Source organism: Schistocerca gregaria, chromosome 1 (genome assembly GCF_023897955.1).
Source record: "Schistocerca gregaria isolate iqSchGreg1 chromosome 1, iqSchGreg1.2, whole genome shotgun sequence".
Taxonomy (NCBI): domain Eukaryota; kingdom Metazoa; phylum Arthropoda; class Insecta; order Orthoptera; family Acrididae; genus Schistocerca; species Schistocerca gregaria.
This window is the reverse complement of record NC_064920.1, coordinates 440,074,488-440,099,380: the sequence shown is the minus strand read 5'-3', so window position 1 is coordinate 440,099,380 and position 24,893 is coordinate 440,074,488. Positions and strand designations below refer to the sequence as shown.

Below are 24,893 nucleotides of genomic sequence, written 5' to 3'. Positions count from 1 at the left end.
TTCCGGAAGTCTAGAAAAACGGAATCTGCTGGTTCTCATGTATCTACTTCCCTTTATGGAAAAAAATATATCGTACGTAAGCAAAGCGAGACGTATTTTAACACAACTTGTTCTCCCTGAACCAGTTCCTATTGTCACAAAGTACGTGCCGTCTTTCGTCTAGGAATGTTACAGTAGTAGAGCCTAAAATATGCTCTAGGATGCTACAAAACAATATTGTCCTGTGCTTCTGAACGTCCGTTCCTTTGTCATTTATGTAAACAGTTACGCCGCACTATACACTGCGTATTAGTTTCTGAATAAATGAGAGCTAGGTTCAGATGGCTCTGAGCACTATGGGACTTAACATCTCTGGTCATTAGTCCCCTAGAACTTAGGACTACTTAAATCTAACTAACCTAAGGACATCACACACATCCATGCCCGAGGCAGGATTCGAACCTGCGACCGTAGCAGTCGCGCGGTTCCGGAATGAGCGCAAATGAGAGCTAGGAAATGGGTTAATTCGACAGAACAGCACCTAAGACACCATTACTGTATTTACGATGGTGCATTCGATATAAGCTCTTCAATTAAATCAGTATTGTATACTGCATCCAGTTAATGATGTACTTGATTTAGAGCCATTCTGTGTTTTCTCCTTACTGCACCTAAGAAACGGATTCAAATTCCAATGGCACGTGATTGATACATGGACCGATGAAGCTCTTGACCAGCTTCTGTTTGCGAAGTAGCACAGTGTCCCTGCATAGTCAATCAGGGAGAATTTGTATTTAAGCTTAGTTTCTTCTCATTTGATGCCGATTGCATTTAGTCCCAGTAAACATGTGCTGACCAAATGATTGAGACAATAAATATAAATGAAATTTTTTCTGATATTTTTTTGCAAGTCGTCTGGATTTAACTGTAGTAAAGTGCAGGGAAATTCTCGGTGTGAACTAAGATACTCGCCAAAGGTGACGTAATAGGTAATTTTTAATTTTAGTACGATGTTTGCAAGTATTCAGAATTACATTGTCTTACAAATTTAAATAATTTCTTAAGAAATTACGATTTTATAATATGTACAACAAATATAAAACTGTATCATACCTGATTTAAATGTGATAGAACCACTCGAATAAATGGTAGTTAAACAAACACTGTATCAAAAACTAAATAATTGCACCGCTTATTAAGAAAATAACAAAAAAAATGTGTGTGGAATCTTATGGGACTTAACTGCTAAGGTCATCAGTCCCTCAGCTTACATACTACTGGACCTAAATTATCCTAAGGACAAACACATACACCCATGCCCGAGGGAGGACTCGAACCTCCGCCGGGACCAGCCGCAAAGTTCATGACTGCAGCGCCTCAGACAGAAAATAACAAAATAAGTTACGCGGCGGAGCAACGCGGCAGTAAATCAGGAGACCGATACAAGCTAAACGAAATACTGTTCCTCAAACAATAAAATGTTCTGTTTCCCCGATGACATGAAAAACTGTAGCCCAGATGCTCGATTGGAAATGATTAACACTGCAACTAAGTTTGTAATGGGTTATTGAAGACGTTTACATACGACGAAGGCTTGAGACAACAGTAACAGAACTATGGCAACCGTCGTTCTGTGGCAACCCTCATTATAAACACAGATGGAGAAACTGGGAATGTATTTTCTAGCTGAAGGACCACCGTCAGTACAAAGTGACGATAGGAAAACAGAACGTAGTAGAAAGGGGGAGGTGAGAGGAGAGGGGGTGTGAGAAATGTGGTGTGAAAGTAAAGGCAAAGGGATGTAAGGCGGTGTTTGGATACGGTGGGCGGCGCTGGGAAGCGACTGCAATATTGTGGCGCGAGGATCACAGCCTGATGGAAAGGGCGCCGAGGGAGATTGGACACGCGGCGGATCGGAAGCGGAGACTGAGGGGTGGCGCCAGCATTTCATATTCGCCAGTCCGCTGGCGCTGGCGCTGCAGCTGGCGACATCGATACCGCACCCGCTGCTCACGCGGCGGTCGCTCCGTCCCCAGAGAGTTTATTTATTGAATACTCCTTCCTCCTGGATACGTGCTCAGTATATCGCGAGGACACCTCCACATTCTTTGCATACCTCCCCCGCCCCACCAGCTTCCTTTCCTTTCTTTTTATCGTCATTCTTTACGAATTTTCTTTCTTTCCGGTTTCTTTTATTTTTGTGCAGCCTGTGAGAACAGCGAGGAAGGAACACCGCATCATCACCTTCGAACTTTTCCAGTGCTGTATCCCTATCAGCGGCAATCTCTCATTCAAAGCATTTCCTCTCAAGAAACTGATGGCGCTCGGCAATTGTTCCTAAAGACACCAAATAAATGGAAACAACAAATTACCTCTGATAATATACGGCAGGCTTTGATGGCCGTTATTTACACCCTTGGTGGTCTCTGTTTTATGGGGATTGCGCTGTGGTCTAAAGCGTGTGCCTGAAGTTTCGTATCCTAATGGTGCAATTATCGTAAGATTATGTCAAGTAGTAGTTAATTTTCAAAGTGGGAAGAGGTCAGTAAAAAAAAAAACAACTTTAACTATTCTTTAGTTTTGACAGCCTGTTTCAATCGTCGCAGCTACATATTGGCGTTCAAAAAATTTTAGCTACACTACATGTTCATTGAGAGTTACAACCTCATGTCATGTTGTCGTAATTGTGGATGAAATTAACCAATTACACAGAAGTTTGTCAGAAATAAAACATTTACTAGCACCTTGTGCCGTTCGCTATGTCCATAAATATGCGTTCACGCTGCTTTTTAGGTGAAAATGTTTTATTTTTGGCAAACCTTTGTATAATGTACTGTATTTTATCCATCATTACGACAACATAGCATCAAGTTCTAATTCTCAATGAACATGTTTTTTAACAAAAAATTTTTGACGACCAGAAGATGACAGTTACATCTGTCTAAACCGGTTGTAAAAAATAAAGAAAAATATGTGCTATCTTGGTTAAAGAAAGTGTTTTACGAAGTAAAACAGATTACTCCTAATAGCTCAGGAGGGGAAAATTCTGTGAAACAAGCTCAGCAGACTTAATTATTTATACGTAGACGTTTTATTCCATATGACATTTACTTCAAAATTGATATCAACATCACACAAGCGGTCGGTACCTCTGGTACCACTGTCTGATGCCTCCTTCTTTGTTCCATTCTCTAATGGAGCGTTGGAAGAACGATTCTCGGTAACTCTTTGTACTAGCTCCAGTTTCTCGAATTTTCTCTTTGCTGTCATTTCGCGAGAAGTAATATGTTGTCTGACTCTTCCCGGAACGTATTTTCTCGAAATTTCAATAGTATATTACTCCGTGATACACAATGCTTCCGTTGTAGTGTCTGTACTGGAGTTTTCTGAGGACCTCGGTAACGCTCACCACCCACTAAACTATCCTGTGACGAAACGCACTGTTCGCGTTAGGTATATTTTATCCCGGTCTGTTTGTCCTATCTGATGAGGGTCACAGAGTGATCTGCAATTCTCAAGAATCGGTCGAACAAGTGTTTTGTAAGCCACTTCTTTCGTGGGTGAGCAACATTTCCCTTAGTTTCTCCCTATGAGTCTCAGTCTTGCATCTGCTTTTCCTTTTTTTATATGACCATTCCACTTACTGTCGCTGTGGGTCGTTACTCCTTGATATTTTACGGAAAATACTTTTTCTAGCAATTTGTCATCAATATTGTAGTTGTGCAGCAGTGTATGTCTTTTCTTATGCATGCGCACTATATTACATTTACTTACGTTCAGGATAACTGCCAGTCCCTGTACCATTCATGACTCCTCTGCACGTGCTTCTGCATGGCGATACTGACTTTTGCTGTTGCTATCATCTGTAGCTGCCACCGCTTTCTACCAGATCATTTTCATAAATTGTAAACAAAGTGATCCCATCACACTTCTTTAGGCCACTTCTGAAGTTACCATTACATCTGTCGATTTTGTTCCGTTAAGAGCGACGTGAAGTATTGACTCCAGTCGCATCTGGTTCACAATTGGTAAACTCGGATTTTTTTCATTAAAAGACAGTGCGGAATTGTGGAAAATGCCTTCCTGAAGTCTAAAAAAACAGCATCAACCTGGGTACTGATGTCAATATCTCACTATCTGGCATTTAGATGGTCGTACACTTATTTTAATATTGATTGGAAAGGCTAATGAAAAGACACTCCTTCGAAAGTTGTGTCACATATGTTTAACATTCCTAAAGAAAATATCGATTGTTATTAGAGTAGACACATAACGTATAAAAGCCTCCCCATTAACCAACGACATGGAACATCTAGTAGCCATCGGTACAGTTCATATAAGATTGCTGCTTTCTGAGTAAAGAAATAAAATTATACACATAAAAAATTACTTATAACCTATTCGAATTTCTTAATTTTCTGAATAAGTAAAGAAACTTTCGTTCTGTTAGTGAGGAATTCACCGACACAAAAAAAATTTTCTCGTCTACCACCATTCTGCTGGAGTTAGTTAACCTCACGGAGTCTTAATAGTAAAATAATTTCTTCAAACGCCTGATACGTTCTTTCACATGTGGTACCAAAGCCAAATATGTATTAGAAGTGACTTTTTACTGTATTATGATCACAGTCATTTATTCCACGGTATCAGATGATTTGGCACTGTGTCATTTTTACGCGCTTATGCTATCCTCGTAATTTTGCAGTCACTATGCGTGGATGCGCATTGAGACGGCAGTTACAGACAGGGTGATTCATCTTCCTCTACCGATATCGCTTTAATTACCCCGCAGTGTTGTATCTGGCCTTAAAAAACCACGAGCAAAATTTTCATATCCTCTCGCTCGCTGCGCACAATCTATTTGAGCTACAAAGAATGAACAAGACCTTTTTGTAGCAAATTTAATATAGTTTGTACTGTGATACGCTTTCGCTTGAGGCCACGGGTTTCGAGTTATTCAAGGGATACGTACGGAAGTGTCCTTCAAACGCACTTCCACCTCCCAAACAGATCCCTCACTATACTAAATTTCTAGTCTGTTGTTCGTGACACTCTGTGATCGCTGCAGTTTTTCACAAGGACGATGTCATCTTTTGCTAAAATACTTCTTCAGTAATACTAAGGGTTTCTTGTCTCTCTCTGTTGATGTAATGCATCCTTAACAACTGTCACAGTGGCTCAGTAGGGAGGAGGGTGCCAGTTTCTGGCTCCTTCATAAAATGGAGAGAACTTAGGTGATTTTCCTTTGATCGATTAACAACGTCAGAGAAAGGGGATCATATTATTGGTCGTATGAAGTTTATACATAGACTTCTCATCACAGTCGGCTGGTGACCATACTGTTGCCACATAATAAGTTAAATTCTTCCGCAAAATCGACGTTAAATATGGATATAACAGACAAAGGGGGAAACCAAAGCTATATACTCACATAAAGCCATTTAACCCTTTGCCGTTTTGAATGCGACTCTTTTGTTTCTACTTATTTTACAACAGGTCAGAACAACACAGGTCACCTACTATTTCTTTCTCCTACGCCACAGGTTATTCAGGAATCAATATGCGTGTCTATCAATTATCAACGATACTATAGACAGAAAGACTGAATACGCACGAAGGAATAAGAACGTATGCGGAGCAACTGAATCAAGTATCGCAATTAGCATCCATGAGCCACGAGAATGAAGGAATTAACTTTTCCTAGAGCTTCTGTATACCGGATTACGAAGGAAAAGGAGCTGGTGACCAACTATTAGCTATATGACCTCTGACGATTCGGACGTGGTGGCCAAAGCTTCGAGCTCATTATGGAGCAACGCCCACTGGAGCACGGGTATAATGAAGTGGAAACCATTCCGATTTGATGCCTACTATCATTTGTAGGCACTCCTAGCATATTGGAAGACAAGGAGCTGGAATTCAACACAGTGCTTCATGGTATCATATCAGCAGAACGTACGTATTTGGCAGTCGCGAGGAAGCTGAAATAAATGAGCGAAACTAGAGCTAATCAATCAGATTCGTCGTTTTATTACCTCGGTCATCTAAATGTGACATAAACAATCTATGCTGCCGTCATGTTCCTATGTCGACACAAGGCGGAATAGCAGGAGATGAAATATCGGTTCTTACTATAGGGTCGGCAGCTGGACCGGGTGGGGGGGATGAGCTGCTTTCTGAAGTTGGTAGACGGAAAAAAAAGTCGAACATGATAGAGGTGGCACTCCTTTGCGCAAAACAAGAAAGATTTTTCAAGTGGACTGGCCGCCTCCTCAGTTAACCCTCTCAGATACTCTGGCTACTATCGTGTACATTACCTTTTGATCTATGTTAGCTGCAACAGACGTATTTCTTTTCCAGTGGAAACTTGAGGTACATATTTGTGAAAGTTCAGCTTTTCATCATGAGCATATGCTGCCAATTGTTGGGCATCACTATGTAAATATCAAAAGGCCACTATAGTAGCGTGCACCAGCTCGTTACATCAGAATACAGAGATGTGGTTGGTTCCCTTTATTCCATTGTATAATTGAATATTGTTATTGTTATTTGGCATCATAATCATCGAATGATCATTTTACTTTTTATTAGAACAGAGAATATTTCGTAATTAGTTACTTTAGCCCATAAAATGATGTCGACTGTACAAAGTACATTTTGAAAATGGGCACATATTTTCCTCTAAATCATGCATCTAAAATTATTTAAAACATCACCTTAGAGCATTAACACGTAAAGAAAAATTTTCCTTCCTCCAGAAAAAAATCAGGTCTGAAAGAAATAATTGCCTAAATACTGGAAAGCGAGATGAAAACTGCACAGAAACCTCTAAGATAATTGTCCCGTTTTTCAGGGGTAGGATGTTTAGTAGATGCTTTAATTCTTCCAACTGAAATGAAATTATACTATCAACTTAAAGAAATTATTGTTTTAACATATAATAAAAATTTTAAAACAAGGATTTCCACATCGATTCCTCAATCACTTTTTACAACTGTTGATTTCAGGCTTTATTCTTTACATCTCTCAGAAACATGAGGCTTCACACATATTTCACCGCCAGCGTTTCGGCGGCAAGACAGAGGAGGGCTGGGCTATGATTTCCGAACACCACATTTCAACAGCGCCCTCAATAAAATTCCAAACCGTGTCTCGGGAAATGACGGCATCCGACTCCCTTGGTGGCGATCCGTCGCTGAGATGGGGACGTTAAGCCCCACGGCCATTGGTAGTGCTGCTCGAGATAAGTGAGCTACGGGCAGGCATGCGGTTTCACTTCCCCCTTCCACTCATCCATAACGAAACACAAACATAGAACTAAACCGTACAAGCATTCATCACAGCCACCCAAACGACACAAATACAAAACTTATACTTCAAAACAGGCCGGAGGAAGACATAGCATTTCCACTGGAACCTTGACAAGGACGGCAATGCTAGATTCGCGCAACTGTCAGCACTATTTATGTGCTGTATACGGGACTAACATTGCCCAGCATGAACAGGGATACTTGACTCAGCAAATTACATTGCAAGTGCTATTTGGAAACTAAATCGGCAAAAGAGATTTGTACGAAGTATTGATTAAAGAAGTATCTCATTTGCTTCAAAAAATCTATAAATTTTAGGAAAGGATGCACTTTAGATTTTACCTTTCTATATCTGTTTTGTAAAATTTTATGCGGACAAACCACTTTTAAAATTATGCCTAATGACGAATCAAAGCAAGGGGATTCATTTGGCTGTTCAGTGGTGTCTCCAACTCTATCTTCAGGATCCGCCTTCCCAGTATTTACCACAGAGCTCCAATCGATCTTGAAGGCACTGAAGCAAATGATCCATTTTCAGAGCAGAAAGTTTCTCATTTTCTTCGATTTCCTTAATGACCCACAAGCAATGATAAACTGACCGCTGTGGAGAAAATGATACACTTCAGGAGAATTTACTTCTTCAGGTACTAGGGAAGACTGCCAACCATCCAAGCATGCCTACAGGAATGATTACGTGACACGCCATTTCCTTGCAGGTGCGTCAGAGTCATACAACTGTGACATGAGGAGTGGTTGACAGTGAGGGACAATAAGCCACTATGTAGACGTGACCCACCTCAAACCGGCCATTGGGACAGGATGAAGTGATCTGATCTATCACATAGCCTCTCCTCTCCTCCTCCGTCTGTGACGACTGCGGTGTACAAATCACTATACGCATCATTTTAGCTTAATGTACATTATATTATGATAGGAGGAAAGAGGTAAATATCAGAGGTGATTTGTTTTTTATTTTGACTAATGACAAGACGAATGAGGTGAATATTTCAATATTTTGTCTAGCGTCTGTACTGGAGTCTAAGCCTTCAGGCTGGACATTTTAGTGTCACATAGTGGCTAGCTCTTTCTTTTCATTCCACCGATCATGTAGCCACAGCCGTGTCCTATAATATTGTAATTACTTCCTTTGCCTCCTCCATTTTTATTGTAAATTCCGTGATCGAAACGAAACCGTTATAAGATCACGTCGTTACTAGGTCTGTCTATCTGCAATTGATCAAAGTCCTTTTTCTCACGAACTGCGTGACGTATCAAGTTCAGATTTGTGTGACTTATTAATGCCTACAGCCCCATGGCGCTATAAAAAAGTGAAGCTTCTAACTCAACGCATTCAAAAGATACGGACATTTATGTAACATATTTTGATACTCGGAAACATTAAAGGCTACAGGGTACTTCCCGTGGACGTAAAATCATGAAATTTGCCAAAAATCAGGGTTTCACTGAAAAAACAAAAGAAAAATCTGAAAATTGTCAATTTGTAATTAGATCACTCGAGAAAAAATTATTTTGTCATTTGCTGTCAGACTGACTGTCTGACTGTCCATCTCTTAAGACCCCGTTCTCTCAGGATCGGCTAGACTTATCAAGCTGAAACACATATCACATACTGAGGTCTATAGTTTTTTGGCGATGTTATAAAAGGAAACCTCTAAGCCCATGTGACCAATAGAGAATGCCATTTATGACACATGTTTTGATGCAAACTCACTCAAAAAAAGCTACAGGATACTACAGGTTGATCTTTAGTTATGAAATTTTCCAAGATGCAAGGTTTTACAACATAACCAAAGGAAAAAAATCCATAAATTGTTTATTTGTAATTATATCACATGAAAAAAATTCTTGACATTTGTTGTCAGACAGTCTGTACGTCTCTTAAGACCGATATTTCTCAGGGACGGGTAGACATACGAAGTTGAAATATACATCGCACACTGATGTCTATAGTCACTTGGCGGTGTAATAAATGTAAGATTCTAAGCCAGTGTAACCAACAGATAAGGCCATTTATGTCACATATTTTGATAGACGCAAACTCGATCAGTAAAAACTATATCGTACTTTCCTTAGGCGAAGAATCATAATAGTTGGGAGGAAGAAATGATTCACGGTATAGTTAAACGGGAAACAATCAGAAAAATTGTTAAACGACTTCAGACTTGAAACTGAAACATTCTCGAAAGTTCTGGAACTCCTAAGACCAATGTCTTGCCAGTGTGAATGTCAGCAACAGAGATCCTCGATTCCCCGAATAGCTGAACTTACTTTGTACATAATTAAGTTCGTAGAGAACCCTCAGCGCCTGAGTATTACTCGCATCTGGCTAACTTTGATTAAATTTATTAATTGTGCTTTTTCTCTAGTTTGTGATTTCTATCCAAACTCTTCATATAAAATTTTAGTATCGGTGCTAAAGAGTTTGCTGTGGTGTGGCCAGAGGTTATCACCATCATCGTCATCGACAACAACAGAATCTTCAGCTCTTGTATTCAGTTATAATCACATGATTTTTAACACGTAATTGTTTGATGCTCTAATATATCCACTACTATTTATTTTAATGTACATTACTGGCCCTCAAAATTGCTACACCAGAAAGATGACGTGCTACAGACGTGAAATTTAAGCGACACGAAGAAGATGCTGTGATATGCAAATGATTAGCTCTTCAGAGCATTCACACAAGGTTGGCAGGAGTTACGACACCTACAACGTGCTGACATGAGGAAAGTTTACAACCGATTTCTCATACACAAACAGCAGTCGACCTGCGTTTCCTGGTCAAACATTGTTGTGATGCCTCGTGTAAATAACTTAACTTTGATAAATGTCGGATTGTAGCCTATCGCGATTGCGGTTTATCACGACATTGCAGCTCGCGTTGGTCGAGATCCAATGACTGTTAGCAGAATAGATGACAGGCATCTTATCCACATGGCTGTAACGGATCGCGCAGCCACGTCTCGATCCCTGAGTATACAGATGGGGACGTTTGCAAGACAACAACCATCTGCACGAACAGTTCGACGACGTTTGCAGCAGCATGGATTATCAGCTCGGACACCATGGCTGCGGTTACCGTTGACGCTGCATCAGAGACAGGAGCGCCTGCGATGGTGTACTCAACGACGAACCTGGGATCACGAATGACAAAACGTTATTTTTTCGGATGAATCCACGTTCTGTTTACAACATCGTTATGGTCGCATCCGTGTTTGGCGACATCGCGGTGAACGCACATTGGAAGCGTGTATTCGTCATCGCCATACTGGCGTATCACCCGGCGTGACGGTATGGGGTGCCATTTGTTACGCATCTCGGTCACCTCTTGTTCGCATTGACGTCTCTTTGAACAATGGACGTTACATTTCAGATGTGTTACGATCCGTGGCCCTACCTTTTATTTGATCACTGCAAAAACTCTACGTTTCAGCAGGCTATTGCACGACCGAATGTTGCAGGTCCTATATTGGCCTTTCTAGATAAAGAAAATGTTCCAATGCTGCCCTGGTCAGCACATTCTCCAGATCTCTCACCAATTGAAAACGTCTGGTCAATGGTGGCCGAGCAACTGGCTCGTCACTATACGCCAGTCACTACTCTTGATGAACTGTGGTATCGTGTTGAAGCTGCATTGGCAGCTGTACCTGTACATGCTATCCAAGCGCTGTTTGACTCAATGCCCAGGCATATCAATGCCGTTATTACGGCAAGAGGTGGTTGTTGTGTGTACTGATTTCTCAGGATCTATGCATCCAAACTGCGTGAAAATGTGATGACATGTCACTTCTAGCATAATATATTTGTCCAATGAATAGCCGTTTATCATCTGCATTTCGTCTTGGTGTAGCAATTTTAATGGACAGTAGTGTGTTATTGGGAAACGCATTAGTCAAACAGCACGTCGCTGTAACGCAGCACACCTAGGTGTCTCAGCTCCGCGTGGTGCCGGCTTTAAAGTAAATGACAGCAGTTCTCGAGTGAACAGAGGGCGGGGAGAAGGAGAAGCGGTGTCATTAGGAGGTGGGCGGGGAGTGGCCGGATGACCGCGCAGCTGAGCTCACGCTAGGCGCGTAACAAGCGCAGCCGCCACTCGGCGCCGCGCCACGCCACGCCACGCCACGCCACACAGGCCGTCGCGTGCTGCGGGAGCGTTCGGCAGCTGATGGACGCCGTGACGCGGCACGCTCGAACATACCGGCACACCGCGAGCGACTGCCCGCTTCCAGGCGGCGCCCTTCGCTGCTCTGAGTCTGCAACTACAACTCGTTTATTTTTAGTCCGCCAGCCACTGCATAGCGCGCGGCGGACAGTACAAGGTGCGCCAGTGCCATTAGTCTCCACAGCTATTCGATAGATCCACCACACCGCTCGCGATTTCGCGATGACTGGCCGTTGCAAAGTATCCATTACTCGTTAGTTTTTTTTTTTTTTCATGACTGGTGAAGGCATTACACACAAATATTTTCTTGTTAACGTAGTGAGTGTTGGGTATAGCCGTGCTCGTGGATGCACCATTTCAGTAGTTTCTTTCTTTTTCCCTTACATATTTGTCTACATAGAGGCGGAGAGTCACCAAGGCTGTAATGCCGGTAATGGTAATAGGTCACGCCGCAAAATTTTCACTACTTGTATTACAATAATGCCAGTCGGAATCGTCACACCACTGCCTTAAGTAGGCTACTACAAACAGACACGGCAGTTCTGACATACGGCGGCAAGGTAAAGGCACGGAGACGAACGGTCGCCAGACTGCCTTAGCTGTGTTCCGACATCTTGTCGCAGCACTACTATAACCCCCTTTTAACACTACGGGCTATCGAAAAGCTGGCGACTGTTCCACAAAGTCTGAAAAGAAGGAGAAGGAAGGTATGAATCCTCCCAAACCCGCTCGAGTAGGACACACGAATTGCACTCCGGGAAGAAAACAAGGCGATTGCCTAAGTGCATTTGGAGCTCTGTGCCGCTAACCAGTTCCCCCGTTGAGTGTAATAAATTGCAGGAATAAGCAAACCACAGGTACGGCACAAGCGTGAGTGAAAGAAGACGGCAACTAACGATAAGTATCTGTTACAACGAGTTCGCCGAGGGTGACAGTGGAAAACAGCTCCCGACTAGAACCGATTCGTGTTCGAACCGCATGCGTGGAAGGAAACATAGGAGTAGCGAGACGTTTCAGGCAGTAACGAAACGGTACTTCAGTTCTCGCGGAGTACATGCTATCCAGTAACGAACATAAGCGACAAGCAACAGCCCTGTTATTAAATTGTGCTCCTATCGGCTATCCATCACTTAGGCCCCATTTCTTCTAGTTTCCACAGCATACGGTATTAACGTTTGTTTCCTGTACTGTCTTCATCACCAGATCATGGAATAGTTACGGTAGCTGCAAGCTGTGCCATTTATTAACCAATTACTTTTCATCCTCCTATACTGCAACAGTTTATAATGCAACACAACCGAAATGGTACAATTCCAATTCAGGCACCCAACAGTATGACCATTCACTTCTACAATTCACCACTGGATCTGCGGAGTGAGAAACAGGCACCATATACCCAGAAACCAGTGCCGTGAAATACCAGCGAAAATCTGAAATAGTTGGCTGAATACATTACAGCGATTTCTAATTCGGACAACGAGGCAAGGGAATCTCTCTGGCTTAACCTCGCAGAACCGACTGTCTGTCTTTATAAATGTTCCATAGAACTGGAAGCATATACTCTTACAAAAGAAGATGGTATTCGTAAGTCCTCCCCCCCACTACGTACACACCATTGGCCGGTATGTAAATACAGTTACAGTTCTGTGTGCCAGGTACTCCAGCCATCACAGTACATTAGTGTTGTTTGATTTTAGCGTAAGAGACGTGAACAGCGTCACATGTTGAACGATCACTGTAAAGGACGTACATGTAGAGATGCCACATATTCGCAACGCGTCGCAATGCACTGCGTCAGTCAGCTTCATCAACGCCTCACAAAGTTTGAAATACGCTTCATTGTGCATCTCCGTTTGTCCAGATGGTCGAATTGTGAAAATGTCCACATTTATGGAGAATTCGGATGTTTCGGTGGCCCGAAGAAAGTATGGGAACGTCAGGGCAGGCATAATCTTCATTAAGGTTCTTCTCAACCACGTCTGGCCACCACAAGGAAGGATCACCGAGTGGTACTGTGGCAGGCAGTTCAAGTCAAAGTCAAGAACAGAATGAAAACTTCAGACCACGAATATTTCGAGTTTACCATTCCAGGTGTATATTGTTACATATTTTGAAAAGAAATAGGGAACTTAATCAGTCCGGAACCGCGCAGCTGCTATGGTCGCAGGTTCGAATCCTGCCTCGGGCATGGATGTCTGTGATGTCCTTAGGTTAGTTAGGTTTAAGTAGTTCTATGTCTAGGGGACTGATGACCTCAGATGTTAAGTCCCATAGTGCTCAGAGCCATTTTCAACCATTTGAAACTTAATACCTACGTTATAATTACGACAGGATTACGTACCCCACAACCTACCACATCAACATCAGATACTTAACACCCACGGCTCGATGTAAGCCTCCGAAATTTTACATCCGCTATAATGTTTAATCATTCGTCTTTTGAAGGTTTGCTTCGGCAGCCACACATTTCTCTCCTACGATAACCTCTTCGTTTCAGATTAACACTTGTACAGTACGTCCGCAGTTACTTGTTGGGTATACTCCAATCTCAGTCGTCTCGCACATGTTTTTGCTCTACACATACCTCTAGTACCATGGAAGTTATTCCGTACTATCTTAATACATTTCAGACCACCTTGTACCTTCTTCTTGTCAGTATTTTTCGTAAGTATGTTTCTTTGTCGATTCGCGGAGAACCTCTTTATTTCTTATCAGTCCACCCAATTGTTTCAACATTCTTCTATAGTATCACGTCTGAAAGGCTTCTGTTTTCCTCTGTTCCGGTTTTCCCACAGTTCACGGTTCACTACCATACAATGCATGTTCCAGTCTCAGAAACTTCGTCTTCCAAATCAGGCTTACGTTGCGTACATGTATTATGATGTTCAGGAACATGTATCTTTGTTGCTCCGGCATGTTTTGTAATGTGATCTATCCATCTTCCTTTACGTCATGAACTGGTCCTTTCTTATCTCTTCGGCTACGATTCTCCTAACTTAATACTGTAACCATTATCATTCCATTCTAATTACAGTCATAATAATGCCTTCCAACCCACACCATGTTCTTGATTCATTTACTTGTTTCCTTACTCCTCCCACTAATTCACGAAGTGCAAGTATTCATTGCTTGTTATACTAGTCTTAATTTTTAAATTATTTCGCATCGAAAGCATTTTACTGCCACGTTTTAAAACAGTGTGTGCTGAGCGAAAACTTTCCGTTGCAGACACATATTAAGTATAACCAGCGTTAGTATGCAACGTGTGTTATATTTGAGTCTGGAAAAGAACTATACGAAATCCTGAGCGAGGTACGTGTAATAATTTTCAACCCAAGCAGATTACCACTGATCCCTTTGGCACAGCTGTCGGTTGATACCTTTTCGGACTCTGGATCAGTTAATGGAGCTATTATGCCAACATTCTATGCGTGTCATTGCTGCATAATGTGGTGGTATTAATACTTAAGTATTGTAATCCATTTCGAAAGACAACGGTGGAAATTCTTCGATGTGTTTGTACCAGATTCGTAAAGTATGAAGTGGTACACACGAGTACGTCTGAATATCTGAAGAATAATACGCGTTCTGACTCATCTCGAAAGAAGACATGACGCTAAAACTGTAATTCTGATGAGAAAATGTGTTTATTGTGCTCTAAGTATTTATCTGGTATCTGCAACCGGAACTGCTTACATAAGTCTGTAGCAATTCCACGCTATGTCAAATAAACCAAGACAAATGAAGTATCTTTTGGAACTACTTTCACTGTTATTGATCTTCTTTAGTAAAGATAGAACAAACAGATATAAAGACTGCTGTACTGGGAACCCTCCCGTCTCTCCTAACAAGATTCCCAGGTAAAGACCTCGAGAAAAGAATTCATTAGGTTTGACGATTTCCTTGTACACTGCCACCATCGTAAGTAAACTATTACATGAATCGTTAAAGAGCATCATGACCCTACATTTGGTACTGCAACACCATTACCCAGATGCTTATTTCGCATTAAGTCCTCCTGCGGTAACTCCTAAGTATTTGAGTGTTGTGACTGATACTAACGGCTCGCCACATAAACACGACGCATCAACAGCTTGAATTAGAAATACTGCTACAATTTCGGATGTTGCTGAGAAATGTTTTGAAGTATTTTGGCTGGTTCTTCACATAACATTCGTATTTTGTGTGGTCGCGGTGGTACTCCGCTCTTACGTCAATCTCTTCATCTCAAAGTAACACTTGCACGTACGTCTTCAATTATTTGTCGGACGTACTAAAAACCACGTCTTCCCAACAGTTTTCATTCACTACAGCTACCATTAGTACCATGGAAGCTATTCCCTGTTAATACATATCCTACAATCTTGCCCTTCTTCTGACTTATTTGAGCACAAGTCTTCCAAAGTTCTGTTGAATTCTTACACTAATACTCAATCTCCCATACCGACTTACATTTTATTGTCTGTAATATCTGTGTCCTGCCCCTCGTAGTGGCCTCTATCAACCTATCAGCTCTCTCTTCTCCGTGGAACAGAAGAACCAGCGTTGCACTCTTCATGTTGACGCCTTTGCTTTTAATCACAGTGAAGGTTGTTTTGGCTTTCCTCTATGCTGAATCAGTCCTTGCGACGAGCAATTCTTATTCGATTTCTTCCTTGTCTACAGCCATTTCGCTATGGTTTCCATGCATTTCCCATTTATTTCATTCCTAAGTGACTTACATTACTGCATTCCTGGTTTTCTCTGAGAATTTCTGAATGTAAGTCTTCCGTCAGTCAATTGAACTATTTCTTCTGTTACCCAAGATTACTTCGCAGTTACCCTCCTTGTGCACATATTTGTCTGTATAACTTCTGTGATTGCCATTCTTAGAGACGACCATTCCTCCTCAACTAAACTGCCTCGCATCTCATCATTCCACAGTACGCCAATTTCTCACCTCTTTCCAGATCGATTCTTCCAGACGACTCTATTAAACTTCACTCTGCTCTTGATCATTCTAAATTGTGGTTGTAGTTTATATCTGCTCCTGGGTACGCCCTACAATTCAGTATCTGATTTCAAAATCTCTGTCTGAGTATGATATCATTCAGCTTTTGTCTTCCCATGCCTTCGGGCCTTTCCCAAGTGTACCCCCCTTCTTGTGATTTTTAAGCAGCTGACATCATTCTCTTTCGCTCTTACTACTGAGTCCATATCCCCCGTAACTCTTCTGTTCCTTCTGCTTCTACAACATTCCAATCTCCCATTTTTATTACTATCTCCCTTTACATATTGATTTACCGATTGAGCGTCATGGATTTCCTCTATCGCTTCACCTATACTTGCGACATCGTCAGCAAGTAACCCGAACTATAGTTGTTTGCAATTGTTAGCTTTAGATTCTGATGAGACCAACCTTACCATAGACTATCGTGACAAATAAAAACAAACACCTATGGCCGTCCTTGTGATTTTATTTTATTTTGTCGCTACCCATTGATGGTTGGAGTTCTGACACGTAAGTTTCAGATTATCTGCGTATCCAGTAATGCTGGCAACTGATGTTTTATGCATGGGGATCATATCAACCTGTACCGCGTCAAAAACAGCCTGAAGATGACGCACTGAAACGTTGAAACTGGTAGCGACAAAATAAAGTCATAAGGACGGCTGTAGGTGTTTTTATTTGTCACAATAGTAAACGGCCGTCGTCCTAGAGACCTCTTGCTTAAAGGATGGACATACAAAAGCTTACCATAGACTGTTAGCAGAAACTCATTCTCTGCATTAGCTTCCTACCCATAACAAATCCTATTCCCGTTATAGCATATTCTTCTACTGTTCATATCTCCTTATAGTCGCCTGACCAGAAATCCACATCGTCATTCCACTTCACTTCAACAACCCGCACTGTATCTAGATATACCCTTTTCTTTTCTTTTCAAATTTTCCAGTTTCCCGACAGAGTCCAAACTTTTGATATTCTACGCTCAAACGTCAAGAATGCTACCCTTTGGTCGGTCATTCCGTCTTGTTCTCATAATTACCTCCCCGTTTTCACTGCTTTCCCCTATCCAGGAGGTATGAATGAAGGACTAAGCCGTAATCTTTTGACAATAATCAGAACATCATGACAGTTTTTGAATTACAGATCACTTAACCTAAATATACATATTATCCGCCTTCAAAGAATTGGCCGTTGATCATTGCTGATTCTTCCGCCTTTTCGAAGCAGTTTCCCACCCCGAGGGCCAGAAGCTCCCGTGAAGCTGTCCGTTCCACGCCAGTTCCCTACCGCGTTTTATTATGCTCCTCTATAGTAAATTGAAACGTCTCTTCGACCGTAATATTAAAGCACTGACTTTTTTTGGCAGAAAACGTAAAATGGTATTTCACCTTCATAAACGGCCCCTAGCAGGCCACTCATGTGTGCGCTTATTTTGCAGTTTGCAGAAAATGTAGCGTTTTGCATGCCATCACTGGAGCGGACGTGTTACCGCATGAACAAAACAAAAAAGTCGTATTCGCAAAATATATGTATTTTTATCAAATAATCGGAGTGCAATCACGTAAAAGTGACGAGATGGAAGGGGCCGCTTTTCGTTAATGATATATACTGTTCACTGTTCTGGAAGAGTTATATCGATACGTAATAAAATCAGTTCGGCGCCCGTTATTTTAAACAGTAACTCTCACAGGGGAACTCTAATGACACGGAATTTATGAACCGGAAATCTGAAGGGCCAAACAGTAAACACACTCTCTTTCTCTCTCTCTCTCTCTCTCTCTCTCTCTCTCTCTCTCTCTCTCTCTCTCTCTCCCTCCCTCCCTCCCTCCCCCTTCCTCATCCTCCTCCTCCTCTCTCTCTCTCTCTCTCTCTCTCTCTCTCTCTCTCTCTCTCTCTCTCTCTCTCTCTCTGTCTCTCTCTCTCTGTCTGTCTGTCAGTTGTGCTGTTGTGTTCCTCATGATATAAGCAATCCCTAGTATATCTGTACGAAATGCCAATTTGAGAAGTAACCGATTTTGTAAGTTTGTTCCTTCTTTTTAAGGCGCTATAATAAATGAGGGTGGGCAATATCGATGACGTCGATCAGCTTCAAAACTGTGAAGGATATCACGTGCGCGGTTGGAAGAGTCGGCATAAGAGGTCCTCCCTTTTTTGAAGAGGTTAGTGCCACTGTGACAGTAAACTCTTAACGATACACTCACATGATCAACACTTTTTGTACACCAATACTCAATGGGCTGCAATTGGCCCAGGTATCGTTTCTGCAGCACAGGATCACCCCTCACAAATATAAGATTTCTTTCCAAATGCCGAGACAGGTGATTTGCGGACCCTTAATTTCTTCATGTGGCAGAGTCCCTGGCCAGCACCATCACCGGGCCTTACACACAGTGATTTTTTCCTACGGGGGTATGTTAAGACCGAGGAGTTCAAACAACGGCCGAGGTCTGTGCCTACACTAAAGAATACAATCCGGAAAAGTAATTGGCCTGATTACTCAGGAAGCGCTCGCTAGGGTGATGTAGATATTCCAAAGTCGCTTTCGGCAATATGGATTACTGAAGGTCGACGTTTGAGTGACACAAAAATGAAAATTTCTCACTGTTCAGGTATCACTCATGCTAATACATTTTCTTCATTATGATCCATCTGTTTTTAATTTGAACTTTAAATTAAGGAGAGTGTTTTGCCACATCCTATATATACAATATATAAATTCAGTAGGTACGAAAAGATTTTTAAAGTCTTTTCATTGTCTGTATAGTGTATTAAAAAAGCGTATCGTGGTATACGGGTGAAAGTGCACGTAAATACAAAAAATAATCTCAGAAGCTAAAATGGGAACTATACGGACTGTTTTACTTGTGACTATTCAGTGGAGTAGGCTGACGTTCACTGCTCACTGCTTACTGGTTATGGTTGTAAGGGCACTTAATTCTCCAGTGGTGATGTTGTCAGACACTGAATTCACCAAAATTACAGCGAATTGTGCACCGATATGGAAAAACTGGAGGTATTACAGCTGTGAGGACAGCTCGTGAACTATGATTGGACAGCAAGTCAGTTGAGCATTTGCCCTTGAAAGGCGAAAGTCCCTGGTTTGAGCTCCATTCCTGAACATAGTTTTAATATGCCACGATGTTTCTTAGAACTTACAATTCTCTCCTACACCAGCCATTTTCTACGTATCGTTTTCAGTTTGTGCTGTTTTCAGAACATTGCTAGTGTTTCCGTGGAGTGTGAACAAGGTAAACGTAGAAATGGAGTCCTGTTATCGGATATGACAGCAAGTGTTTTTTATGCACAGAGTGGCACAATATTACCTTCTACGCCTCGTCCGACAGTACCTGATCTATTTATTGAGGTTTGACTAATCGAGGAGATCCGGTAGCCTTCTCGCCCGCCCTATCTCAAGTCCGGATATTTCTGGTTATGGGGACATTAAAGGGATTGATGTTCTCCACGCACATCGATAACGTGAACTCGCTGCATGGGTACGTATACCATGCAAGTGACCAAATCCATCGGCATTCACGCGTGTACAACAACGTTCGTGATTCTTTGCGGAGAACGACTAAAGTATGAGTAAGAATTAATACGTATTTTGCAGTGTCGACAGCCAGATGGATATCGTCAGAATGGCCTATTTTCAACAAGTATCTGTTTGCGGATCTATTTTGTAGGAACTGTTTCCTAGGCTTTAGTGGTACTTTATGAAATATAGAAAAGTTAAATTACTCTCACGTACTTCTTGATGTCTTTTATTCACAAATGTCTTGATCGAATATGGCTATTAACCGGTTTGGCTCTAACGAATCATTATCAGAAGTAAAAATTCAATAAATACAGAATTCAAAGTTACTATTACGAGGGTGTTCAATAAGTAATGCAACACATGTTTTTTTTCTGAAAGCGGGTTGGTTTTATTCAGAATTCCACTACATCCTATTATTTCCCACCCTTCTGGTTATGAAACCGTATTGTTATTAGACTCTCCGTTCAATGTGATAGCCTAACGCTACCTTACTGCTAGGACCCGTATGCCTGGTTAATACCGCTCTACTGGTCCCCATAACCCACGCACGACTTCCTGCAGAATGCATCCCTCATTGGGCCAAACAGATGGAAGTCGGCAGGTCCGAGATCCGGTCTGCAGGGTAGATGAGGAAGAACAGTCCAATGAAGTTTCGTGATCTCCTTTCGGATGCGCAGACTTGTGTGAGGTCTTGCATTAGCATGGAGTAGGAAAAGTTGAGCCGCGAGGTGACTGATTACGATCCGTCGATCATTTCGAAATAGAGCGTCCGCACGTTGCAACATTGCAGGAGTCACGGCAGTATGCGGCCAGCCAGCACGCAGTAGATCGGACAGATCCGAGCGCCTCGTTGCAATAGTGACAGGCGCCCCGCCCAATGACTCACCGTGCTTTTGTTCACTGCCAGGTCTCCACGGACATTCTGAAAGTGCCTAGATTATCTGCGATCTCTGGTTTTCTGCCAAAAGAAACCAACTGACAGCTCTCTGCTTGGAACGCACTACTGTTACAGAAGCCAATTTGAAGGTTACGTATAGCGTCGCCAAGTATTAGAACTTCACGCAAGTATAGAGGCTGAAGCCGGAAAATTCAACATTGCTCCATAACAAATTCCGTTTTTTTCTCTTTTTTATATATTTTTTTTCAATCGAAATAGACCTAGAAAAACTGTGTTGCATTACTTATTGACCAACCTTCGTAAATATTAAAATTTTGAAAAGTATTAAAAAATAAATATCTGTCCACTCCGATTTTTAATCTGTTTCAATTTGCTTAGATTTAAGAGGCATTTTGAATTTTTGTCTTTTTTTTATTTTTAGTTCTGATGGTCATTAAATACAGTCGAAACTCACAAATCAAGTATATCCAATCTTGACATTTGTTCATCAAATTCTAATGATCAGCTAGCTGTTCTCAACGTTTTATGGCTGGAGCATTTTCAAGTAACCACGAGGTTAGCAACAGTTAGAACTGAGTTTAAAATGTTTAGCATGCCTTGGGAGGGATGCAGCCGTGTTCGGGACTGGGCTGTCTGCTCGTGAGCCGCAGCACATGCCGCTGCGTGGCGAGGGAGGAAGCCAAGCCGCAGTCCGCAGCAGTCTGCGAACTTGGGCCTGCGGTCTCGCCCTCCGCTGCCGCAGCACATCCACGGGACTAGGCGCCCCGGCCGTGCCGGCAACCCGCACAGCAGCGCCATGCCAGCCTTCTCCTCTTAGGCGGGAGTGTCTACGACGGCAGCCCGCATCACAGCACTGGCGCCAGCTGCTGGCACACCTTGTTCTCATCGCTTCTTAATTGGTTACTCATCATACTTTTGCTGGAATCAAAGTATACCGAAGACGGATCGTTCGACAGAGAGTAAAAGTTATCAACACTGGAAGTAAGAACTGAGTCGCCTTTCATGTTGAAATGGTCTGTGTTCATCAAGACTGATGTCCAAAGAAGACGCCACCATATCGATGGTAAGTCAACTATCCGCTAAAAGAAGCTCTTGAGTGTTTACGTGACTCGGCACGGTTCCCGTATTATGCTGGAAGTTTCAACCTTTTTTACCCCTTACAATCTAATAAATCGAATCACTGTTCGTTGTTCCTTCTTTATGCAAACCGGTAACGCAGAGAACAGACTTACGTAGTTACCGACAGGCTGCAACTCAAGTCGGGGTCGAACGGTGTGTCATTAACACACAGTGGTATCAACTGTAAGAGTGCATGTGCAGAAGGCAATGTGAGAATTTTTAAGGTGTGTATCGAAGCCAGTATTTATATTTTGGAAGATGTTGCTTTTATGGGTATTAGACAACAGTTTAAACCATATGGAAGTTCCTAATGTTCCGTCTCCTTCTATGGAAGACATCTTCAGGGGATATAAAGACTTGGTTAGCTAATATACAAACGTAACCATGTTTAGATAGCCAGAACACCCATTTACTGATTGGTGATTCGGCCACATAAAAATGTTTACGTTTAACGATTTAAGCCTTAAATTATTTCTCAGGTTTAAATCCTACAATTGAATATTGTGTCCTTGGTTTTATGGTTGTCAGCTCGATCTTCTACGATGTCACATGTATATTTTTGACCTGTGTTTATAGTTTGTGTGATGTTAATATTTGCAATTTGACACTGAAATAATTACCGTATGTGCGTAAGGAGACCAGCTTGCATATAGTGTCAGCTCAATGCGATTGTCATATCTCTACTTATCCCTAGACAAAAATATATACACTTACATCCACATAATCAAGAGATCTTCCAAATTTTCTTTTTTACTTTGCTATGAATTTTTTCTTGTAGAATTTTTTACAACTGTCTTGAAATAATGAAATAGATTTCGTTCTGCAGTTATACATTTCAAATATTGTTGTGTATGAGGTATATGAAGTAGCAGAAATGAGAATATCTGTGCTTCAGTTACCTCTTGTATCTAACATCTCTGATATCTACTACGTAACACGGCGTACACCGTACGACAATCAGCTGTTACCTGATGTTACACCCTCGTAAGTGTTAAGTCACTTAGTGTCTTTCATATGTGCATAACTGTGAAGATTTCAGGTGTAGTATGTTGTTCTCCAGGTCGGTAATTGTTGTTAGTATTAATTTTTTCGTAAGTAATATTTCATATACGACCTATAAGGAAACAATGTATTTTCGTGTCTATCCTCGATTGCTTTTGCTTTCTTTTGGTTGACAGAAATGCCGAGAAAGTAGTACAATTCCGAAACCGGTAGTAATACAAAATTATTAACACTGCTCGGTATCATGCATTTCAGAAAATTCACTGCTGCGTTTAGAAGTTGCATGCAGAAAACGTTCGATCTATTGTTAGTTAGTCCAGTCTCCAACTGCGTTACAGGCGAAATCGTGGCAATTCATGTAGGTCTGGTTGGTAGGAAGGTGTGTACTACATTTGGCTCTCTTGTGTGTTAGCACACGAGCAGTCTCCCTGTTGAGCAATGGAGAAGCGAAGCTAGAATGTACAGGAAGGAGTGTTGCCCTATTCGCCCTGAATGCATTGTGAAGATGCACATTGATGCAGTTCACATAGGCCCTACTTCGGCAATGTCCCGGAGGGGGAGAGGAATTTGATGCCCAGGGGAGCAGAATGCTGGAATGGTGGATAGACAGAACCGCTGGCAACAGCCAATTACATATCTACTTCACTAGTTAACTATTTCAGTTGTCTTCGAAAGAATTCTTGATCCTGAGAAATAACGTATATTAGAGCTGGACTGAATTAAACGGTTCTGTTTCTGAAATGCGAATACATTTATCTGAAAAGAGAGGAAAACAATGTCTTCGACACATCAACTACTACTATAAAACACACCAAACAGGATGTAAATAGCCTTGCTTACAAAGGAATCATTCATCGTGGCATATAAAATAGTCATCCTTACAATATGTGCACAAATTGATAATTAAAAGTAAAATACCACAGGCACAACCAGCGTGGAATGATACGTCAAAACTGTAACAACCTGAATGCACGTCATTGCACGACTGCTGTTAATGATGATGTTTTTAAATGTATATTTAAATTTTTTTACGATTTCAACTATGTTAATATGGTTGTTGTACACCACCAAAAATAAACATGGTTTAGATATATAATGTAAATTGTGATCTTCAGAGTGGAAGTGTTTTATATTAAAATTTTGTATTCAAAAAATTACGTTAAAATAGCAGCCTCCTTCCTGACAACGTCAGATGGATTCGCAGATTAACGTAGATTTGCTTTTTGGTGTCGGTGAAGTATCCTACTTCTGTATATCAAAAATAGAACCATGGACAAATACGTCATCACATAGTCATGATAATACTGGTTTGAACGAGGGAGCTAGGAAAGAGATGAAGGGAAAAGACTAAAACTTTTCAGACAATATACAGGATTACAGCCTAGGGATGTCTACGAAAATCACCGATAATGCGACAAGTGAATACCATGTCCTATTGAAGGCATAAATATAACGGGACAACGTTATAAAAGCATATTTAATCCCACGATTCGCAGGGCTACCAACGTTAGAAGCTGATGATAGTAAATATTACTTCAATAATTACTAGATAACGTAATGCCGTCAAATCTAAACAAAGACAAAAATTTTGTTCAATGCGTAAAATTTAGGTTTTCCACTTACCTATATCTGCGTTTCTATGACAAGACAGCGCTTCGCCTGCAAGAAAAAACAAATTCGTTACACTTTTAAAATATTGAGCTGGTAGGTACAAGTGGGAGCGTAAAGTTATAACTTTCTCTTACAACTTTACAAACATCTTCCATCAGGATTGTACAATTGATACATTTACAATGATTGCTGTACACTAATATAAGTAAATTTAGAAAAGTACAACTAGTTATAGTTCATGAATCCACTCTGAGGATCTCAAG

The 24,893-nt window shown here is 41.4% G+C and overlaps 1 protein-coding gene across 7 annotated transcripts in view; it reads right to left on the bottom strand.

The window, feature by feature from the left end:
- The window catches only part of LOC126351455 (leucine-rich repeat and immunoglobulin-like domain containing-NOGO receptor-interacting protein 4), a 2,189,427-nt gene that overhangs the window by 1,017,917 nt on the left and 1,146,617 nt on the right, over window positions 1-24,893 (bottom strand). For all 7 annotated transcript variants that reach the window (XM_050002606.1, XM_050002610.1, XM_050002605.1 and 4 more), the window contains one exon: window positions 24,643-24,678. The gene's annotated coding sequence lies outside the window, so the exon portion shown is untranslated. The remainder of the gene's footprint in view (window positions 1-24,642; window positions 24,679-24,893) is intronic.